Raw genomic sequence first — 8,796 nt, 5'->3', positions numbered from 1 at the left:
GAGGCCGAAGTGCGAAAGGGAATCGGCTCCTAGAATGGCGTGACTCACGTTGGCCACGAGGAAAATCCAGCGGAACGCACGGCGTAGGCCGATGTTTACCATCATGGATTTTTTTCGGTACACGGGAATGCTGGACTTGTTAATAGCTTGGAGATGGCACAGTGGTGCTTGAGTGCGGTCACAGGAATTAGCGGGGAGCACACTCACTTCAGCACCAGTGTCAACTAGGAAACGTTGACCACTGGTTGCATCTGTGATGTAGAAGAGGCGGCTGTCGCTGGCTTGGGAATCGGTCGCCGCCGCTAACGATCCCTCGTCCCGTTTCCCGGCCAGCCGCAAGGACGGGTGCAACGTTGCGCCGCTGCACCGAAGCGGCGATGGTACCAGCACAATGAATCAGGGTGTTGAGGTGGCTGGCGCGTTGTGCCTTCCTGGCGAAATACTTGCGGAGGCGGGGTACGGCGAGAAGGGCAAAACCGGCGAGCTCGAGGGTTGCGAGGCGGCGGCGAGCTGTAACCAGCCGAGGCGACAAGCTCCTCCAAGTTTTGCATGCGCTCTCGGAGAGCGGCGAGGTCGTCGGATAGCGGTGAGGGCAAAGGAGTAGCAGGCGCCGCCACGGTGGTATGGTAGCAGTCGCGAGGATCATCTGCACAGAAGAGGGGAGCCGTCGCAGGAAAAGTTCCTTCAACAAACGGGAGTCCGTGGCAGAAGGTGCGTCGCCGAGCAGGGTTTGCAGTTCGTGAAGGAGCTGCGAAGGTCGACGGTCACCCAACTCCTCTGCAGAAGCAGCCCCTGGAAACGCTGCCGTTCCGAAGGGCTCGTGCGGCTCAAGATGGCAGCCTTCAACGTGTCTTAATGGTTCGTGGTAGGCGGGTTGGCAAGGATATCACGAACCTCAACCGCGATCTCAATAGGCAGTGACTGTTGTAGATGGTTGAAGCGGGTCTCTTGCGACGTGATGTGACTCACTCGGAAGCTTGCCTCGGCTTGAAGGAACCACACGTCGGGGTGCTTAGCGCTGAAGGGGGGCAAACGGCAAGCGACGGCGGAGATGCCAGGTGAAGAGGCAGCGGAGGACATAGAAGGACCGCTGGCGTCGCGGGGAGGGTCCATTCTGAGTACGTGGCTCCGCTGCAACGTCCGGGTCACCAATGTCGCGACGGCGACAGAGAGATGAGAAGACACACGTCTGCACGCTACAGCGCCGTGGACCCAAACTGGGGTCCCCGCTTTATTCCACGCTCGTGCCCAGCGCGCACCGCAAGCGCGTGGTCAGCACTCGCCACCCGTGGCTCAGCCCCAGCGTCATCGTTCCTGGAGCGTGCCCGTTTGCGGCAGCAGACGACGCAAGCTGCTGGGGCGCCGCCACACTTGTAACGTAGCAGCAGACAATAGCTTGGCGGTGGTGGCGGCCGGGAAGGTGATAATGCAAGAAAGCTTGCCTTGAAGCAGAGAGCCCAACTATGTTACTAAAATATAGTGAACGAAATAAATAGGTGGGGTGAAAAAATGTTTGATGTTTTTAGCTCGACATATGCCTTTCGGTCGCTTTTGGATCAAAGTACTCCATCGCCTTGTGGTGTTGACCACTTTTGACTTTCAGAATTGTGTTTCTTTTGCCAGCGCCAGCTACCGTCATAATTTTATAGTGCGTGCCGAGTTTTTTTATATCTTTTATGCGCAATATTAGATACCTTGGTCGGATCTTTATGAGTGAAGCATTAAATTACACTGCATGTCGTCATAGCTATATGTGCATCCCGTCACTCATTGCGTACGTCGTGCTTAGGCAAAAAACACATGGCGAATTGCCTGGGAATTTCTCCAGTCGAGAATAGGGCCCCAGCAGGGTGAAAAACAACGGTTCTGTTCAGTTCCAGCAAAAATGCAGGGTTGATTCCTGTTTCCGTTTCGTATTGGGATTTTCACACTCGAAAACATAAAAAATATTCTTGCGACGCTTGCTCAAGGTATACAAATCATACATGAGTTTAATTTCTTGCTGTCTTATGGCCATCCGAACGGCTAGCGCCACCGCGGGAGAAGGCGTATTCGCCTGCTTAACTTTAGTCCTAACGTGGCGCTTTGAGTTCCCATCTCGTCAACCGTACCCGAAGCTTTACGTATAAAATGTTCGACGTAGCACGGCACGAAGTGATGCTTAATGTTAGGGCTACTTAAACAGAGGCTTAACGAGCAAAAATGAAAGGCTCAAAGGTGAAGAATGACGATCCTGGTGAGAGCAAGTGTAATTTCAGAACCCCACGCCGCGCTAACAAGCCCAAGGCGCTAACTCACCCGGCACCGCAACAGTCCCCAGCGAGCCAGGGCACTCGGTGAGGCGCCCCGCTGCGGTAGCTTCTGCTTTTCTGTGGCCAAAGAACGCGGCGGCGCCCACAATTCCAGGATTTATTTTGATTCACCAAGCAATAACGATTGAGCATTCATTACTCATAAGAAGTCCTGACAGGTCCTCGCTCTTTCACTCCTAAGCCACCAACGGCCCTTTTCTATTGAACAGAAGCCAACAAGACTGCGTACACTAGCGTAATAACGCACAATGGGTTTACTGCACGCGGAAGAGCCATGCTATGTTTTACTTGGTTTGATCAGGGATTCCAAATTTACTGTTTCCTCAAAAAGGCGCCGATTTGGTGCACTCAATGCAGTTACCAGTTTCCGTCCGCTCTCCAGAGTGCGCGGTGGTTTATTGCCGCCAAATAACGGCGTATTAAGACGTAAAGTAGAAAAAATCAAGGTCGCGCTGCAGAACCGATATTCCGCCCTTAACGAGGAAGCCAAACTTACGACAAAGGAAGCCAGCGACAACCTTACACGCATTATCACGGAGTGTGCAGTAGGATTCGGGGGCAGTAAGGCTAGACAGGATACTGGTAAACTTTCACAGGAGACGAAAGATCTAATCAGGAAACGGCAAACCATGAGAATCTCCACTTCAGCTGACAGAATAGAACTAGTCGAGCTCTCGAAGTTAATCAATAAGCGCAAAACAGCTGACATACGGAAGTATAATATGGAGATGATCGAATACGATGTAAAAAACGGAGGTAGCCTGAAAGCAGTGAAGAGACGTCTTGGCGTGGGGAAAGATCGGATGTATGCACTTAAGGATAAGCAAGGCAATGTCATCACAAATAGGGATAAAATAGTCACAGTGGCCGAGGAGTTCTATAGGGATCTGTACAGTAGCCGGGACATACAGGAAAATGCCGAACGAGACAGTAATTCAGAGGAGATAGACATCCCACCAGTAACGACCGAAGAAGTAAGGAAGGCCTTGAAAGAAATGAAAGGGGGCAAAGCACCTGGTGAGGATCAGATAACAGCAGACCTCTTGAAGGATGGCGGAGAAATTGTACTTGAAAAACTGGCAAACCTGTATACGCAATGCCTAATGACCGCAATGGTACCAGAATCTTGGAAGAACGCGAACATCATCCTAATCCATAAGAAAGGCGACATGAAGGACTTGAAAAATTACAGGCCGATCAGCTTACTGTCAGTCGCCTACAAGGTATTTACCAAGGTAATCGCTAACCGAATCTCTGCAACCTTAGATTTCAGTCAACCTAAAGAACAAGCAGGGTTCCGTAAAGGTTATTCAACAATGGACCATATTCACACGATCAATCAGGTGATAGAGAAGTGCGCTGAGTATACTGAACCCATATATATAGCCTTCATAGATTATGAGAAAGCATTTGACTCGGTCGAAACCCCAGCAGTGACACAGGCATTACGGAACCAGGGGGTAGATGAGCATTATGTAAGAATACTAGAGGATATCTACAATGGGTCTACAGCTACCATCATCCTCCATAGGGAGAGCAGTAAAATACCTATAAGGAAGGGTGTCAGACAAGGAGACACAATCTCTCCAATGTTATTCAAAGCATGCTTACAAGAAGTATTCAGAACGTTGGATTGGGAACAGGCGGGAGTAAGGGTTAATGGAGAATACCTCAGTAACCTCAGATTTGCTGATGACGTTGCCCTGCTAAGTAACTCGGGGGACGAATTGCAAAGCATGCTTTCCGCACTGGGCGAACAGAGTAGAACCGTGGGCCTGAAAATTATTATGCAGAAAACTAAAGTAATGATCAATAAACTCGGGACAACACAACAGTTTGAGATAGGTGGCGAGGCAGTGGAAGTGGTAAGCGAATATATCTACTCAGGCCAAGTTGTGACCCCAGATCCCAACCATGAGGCAGAGATAATTAGAAGGATCAGAATGGGGTGGGGTGCATATGGCAGACATTCTCAGATAATGAATAGCAGCCTACCATTGTCGCTGAAGAAGAAAGTGTATGACAGCTGCATCTTACCGGTACTCACCTACGGGGCAGAAACTTGGAGGCTCACTAAGAGGGTTCAACTTGAGAACGACTCAGCGGGCAATGGAGCGGAAAATGATAGGTGTAACATTAAGGGACAAGAAGAGAGCGGAGTGGGTCAGGGAGCAAACTGGTGTTAAAGACATATTAGTAGAAATTAAGAAGAAATGGACGTGGGCAGGGCATGTAATGCGAAGGCAAGATAACCGCTGGTCATTAAGGGTAACAGAGTGGATCCCTAGAGAAGGCAAGCGTTGAAGGGGGCGGCAGAAAGTTAGATGGGCAGATGAGATCAAGAAGTTTGCGGGGATACATTGGTCACAGTTGACACAGGACCGATGTAATTGGAGAATAATGGGAGAGGCCTTTGCCTGCAGTGGGCGTAGACAGGCTGGTGATGATGATGATGATGAACGGCGTATTAAGCGGGTTATTTCACATCCGCCTCCAAGTTTCTGCCCCGTAGGTGAGTACCGGTAATATGCAGCTGTCATACACTTTCTTCTTCAGGGCCAATGGTAGGCTGCCATTCATTATCTGAGAAAGCCTGCCGTATGCACTCCATCCAATTCTTACCCTTCTAATTATCTCTGCCTCATAGTGGGAATCCGTGGTCCCAACTTCACCTAGGTAGGTATATTCGCTTACTACTTCCACTTCCTCGCCGCCTATCGCAAACCAGTGTGCTGTACCGAGGTTGTTGATCATTACTTTATTTTCTGCATATTGATTTTCAAGCCCACGGTTCTACTCTGTCCAGTGCGGAAAGCATGCTTTGCGATTTGTAACCCTAGTTACCTAGCAAAACAACGTCATCAGCAAATCTGAGTTTACTGAGCTATTCTCCATTAATTTTTCCTCCCAAATGTTCCTAATCCAATGTTCTGAGTACTTCTGGTAAACATGTTGTGTATAACATTGGAGAGATTATGTATCCTTGTCTGACGCCCTTCCTCATAGGTATTTTACTGCTTCCCTTATGGAGGTTGATGGTAGCTGTGGACCCATTGTAAATATCCTCTAATGTTCTTACATACTCCTCACCTGCACCCTAGTTTTGTAATGCCTGAATGACTGTTGAGGTTTCGTTGGAGTCAAATGCTTTCCCATAATCTATGAATGCTATATATAGGCTGAAAAAGTGTGTTGGTGCGGGCTTGTTGGTACATAACTGAATATAGAAAAACAGCGCTAAAACGGGACAAAAGAACGTGACAAGACTGGGCGCTGAAATATTCTTGCCCAGTCTTGTCACGTTCTTTTGTCCCGTTTTAGCGCTGTTTTTCTATATATAGGCGTTCGCTATACTCAGCGCACCTCTCTATCACCTGATTGATCGTGTGAATATGGTCCATTGCTGAATAGCCTTTACGGAATCCTGCTTGTTCATTAGGTTGACTGAAATATAAGCTCGCAGATTTCAACCTAAACCCTAAGCTTTTACTTCTGGTTGAATGCAGTGTTTTTTAGGCTTACTATTTGGGTTGACAATTTGCGTGATATTTTTTTTAGCTCGTTCTTTTATTTCATGTGCATTTTATTATTCGTAAACAAAGAATATTATTTATATCCGGGGGCCGGGGGATTTCTCGTCACATTTCCAGCCAATCGGTGGCTTGGAACGGAGGAAACAAGAATGGGTGTACCTTAAAGTATACCAGGTGCTGAGGGCGCGATTTTGTGCGGTTGTATAGCCCGCTAAATGACGGTACTGTAAAGGCAGCCATTAAAAGTTTACGCATTGAAAAATGCTTCCACTCACGCCCTAATTCACATTTGAAAAAATGTGTTTTTGTGGCTGGAAGCAGACGGTACAATAAATGCTCATTGCCCCTTTTTACTAATAAATCAGGGCTTTCATGACCCCATGTGTGCAAACTAAGTGCTGTCTTGGTTGCTATTGTGTTGCCGAAAGAATTTTTCAGGAAAGTCACAACAGTTAGACTTTTACCTCACGACGCCGCACGGTGAGCTGTGCTCCGCACACAAAAATAAATTAGTTTAGAGGAAGCTACAACGCTCTTTTCATGTTATAAAAATTTTACCTTTATTGAACCAACAAATAAATATTTCTTAGCTTCCTAACAAAACAGCGGCTAGAAACACACCGCCGCGTATCATTTTCTAGGGAGATTGAAATTTCATACTAACCAAATATAAAAACATTGTAGCTATTCTTTCCCTTTTCTGAGTTTTTTTTAAAAATGTGGCCGCAAAGTATAATAACTTTTGTCGTTTTTCAGTTGTGTGGACAGTCACCCTTTTGTTGTCTGATTCCGTTTTTAGTGTTCCGTACAACGATGAGCGCCTTCTGGTACATCTTACAACAAGATTTCAGGGAACAGTTGGTACTTATAAATGGACTATGCAGACAAACTGGAAGTTTGCTTCCTTCCCCAGATTGCCTCGTTACGGTAACATTGGCATCGCTATAACCGCAAACGCCCCTCAAATAAGCGATGTAGTTAGGTAAAATTGGAACATCTCCACTCCGTAGATGGTGAGGGTGAGGAGTCCGGGGACTCGAATTGACATCCAAGTTGCGCTCGAAGTGACATCCCATTTGCGCAAAGACCGTCATTCGACTTGATCTGAAAGTTCAATCTTGATTATTCCCTAAATAAAACGGCAAGTCACGGCTGAAATCGAATTTCCCTTGATTTTCCCTTGATGGTGGTGTGCGCATGGATGGACCGAGACGGATATTGCGAGCTCCTAAGGTACTCCGCACCGTTACAGGCGAGGGAGTAAGCCGTTTGACTCTCGGGTACTAACTCATGGTTGTAGCCCAATAAAGGTAATTAAAAACGGTCGCAACCCAATGGATAAGACGACCGACACTAACTCTGTCTGGTCTAGCGGACACACGCTCGAATCCTGCCGACGCCTGTGTGATTTTTTTTGCGATTGCAAAAGCTATGCGCACGGACGCGGACGGACATTGTGCGGTCCTAAGGTACTACGCAACTAAAAATCCCGGGCCATCTCCACTAACTTCATACCTGGAGAGGGGCGAAGCATGCAGTGTATAAAGGCATTCTTGGCGCCTTGTCGTTTTTGCCAACGGAGATGAAACCATTGGGGTGTTGCAGGTATACAGCTTTGGTGTAAAGTCTCTTGTCTTTGAAGCACGAAGCTATCTGGCCTAGGCGTAAACGAATGTCGCGGTGCTTTTTATTACGCGTTACGACGCGCTCCATAGCGAAGAGTAAACGCGTTTCCCGGTGTTTTAGTGCTGTGGCTACATGAGACGACGATTACGACGACGACGGCTGCCACAGCAGACACCAACAGCCCCGGCCTCTATGGGGCTTCACCCCTAAAAAGCTCCACCTTCACTCTCTGCACCTACGTACGTTTTTTTTTTTTTTTTTTTTTTTTTTTTGTAGTAATCGTTATTGACGTACGCACTACTTCTGCCTTGAATGCATGGTCTTGAATACCCTGAAAAGGGCGCATCATAGGCACTCCGCCATGCCTTCCCGAATTCCACATCGGGTGCCTTGCCTCTATTTTTCCTCTTTAGTTTCATTGTTTCTGTTACCCCCTCTCATTAAACCTATGGATTTAATTGATTGTTATATGTTTGCTTACCTCTCACAGGACACGCACCCAGGAGGAGCAAAAATTTTCAAAGGAAATAGAGATAGAGATGTAACTACGTAACAAGGAGTTGATTGCGTGTGCGCTGCAAAGTAATTTCGGTGTATGCGCAGGCTGTCGAAGCTGCATCCCCTTGGATTTTTCTTTCCTTTCTTTTTGCGTGCTTTGAGCTTTTAGCTTTTTGTCAGTTAGTGCTGTGCTCGCTCCTCGTCTCACTCCCCCCAAATGTTCCGCCCGGCATCAGCATACGCGCTTATTCTCTTTTTTTCATCGAGCTGCTGGATTTACGGGAAATGTTTGCATTCATCCGCTTCGCTTAGCAGAGAGCGGAGGGAGCCTGAAACGGCCGGCGAAAACGATTGAGAGGGGAAGGGCAGCAAATCTTGTTTGCGTTATCCTTTAAGGAGCTGGTCTCCTTGGAAAGGACGCGTGCCTCTCCTGTATGAGAAGTAAATCTGGTAAGGTGATTCAAAGTCGCCCATCGAAGTAGGTGATGCATCTCTAAAAGTTATCCTGATCTTTCTTACTTTATCTTCTATAGTTCTTAACACTGATTCCCGGATGTTTAGTCTTCGTTGGCCTTCGTTTTTGTTTTTGTTTTTAATAGCTAAGCTATTGTTTCTGGCCGTAGTTTCTGCAGCATCATCAAAATAGCGGGTCATAGTTACTCCCTCCCTTTACTGCGCACGTGAGCAGGCGCATCACGGGGAGCGCCCGGAGTCGTCCAGACTTCCGTGTGGCGCTCCCAAGAAATACTACGAAGAAAACAGTCCACGTGCATCCGCGCCTCAACGGGGAGGACAAGACAGCTCCCGCTATAGGCGCCTAGTTCGCG

This window comes from Haemaphysalis longicornis, unplaced genomic scaffold, assembly GCF_048455015.1.
Source record: "Haemaphysalis longicornis isolate Haplotype H1 unplaced genomic scaffold, Haemaphysalis longicornis Haplotype H1 scaffold_8, whole genome shotgun sequence".
Classification (NCBI taxonomy): Eukaryota; Metazoa; Arthropoda; class Arachnida; order Ixodida; family Ixodidae; genus Haemaphysalis; species Haemaphysalis longicornis.
This window is presented reverse-complemented; position numbering follows the sequence as displayed.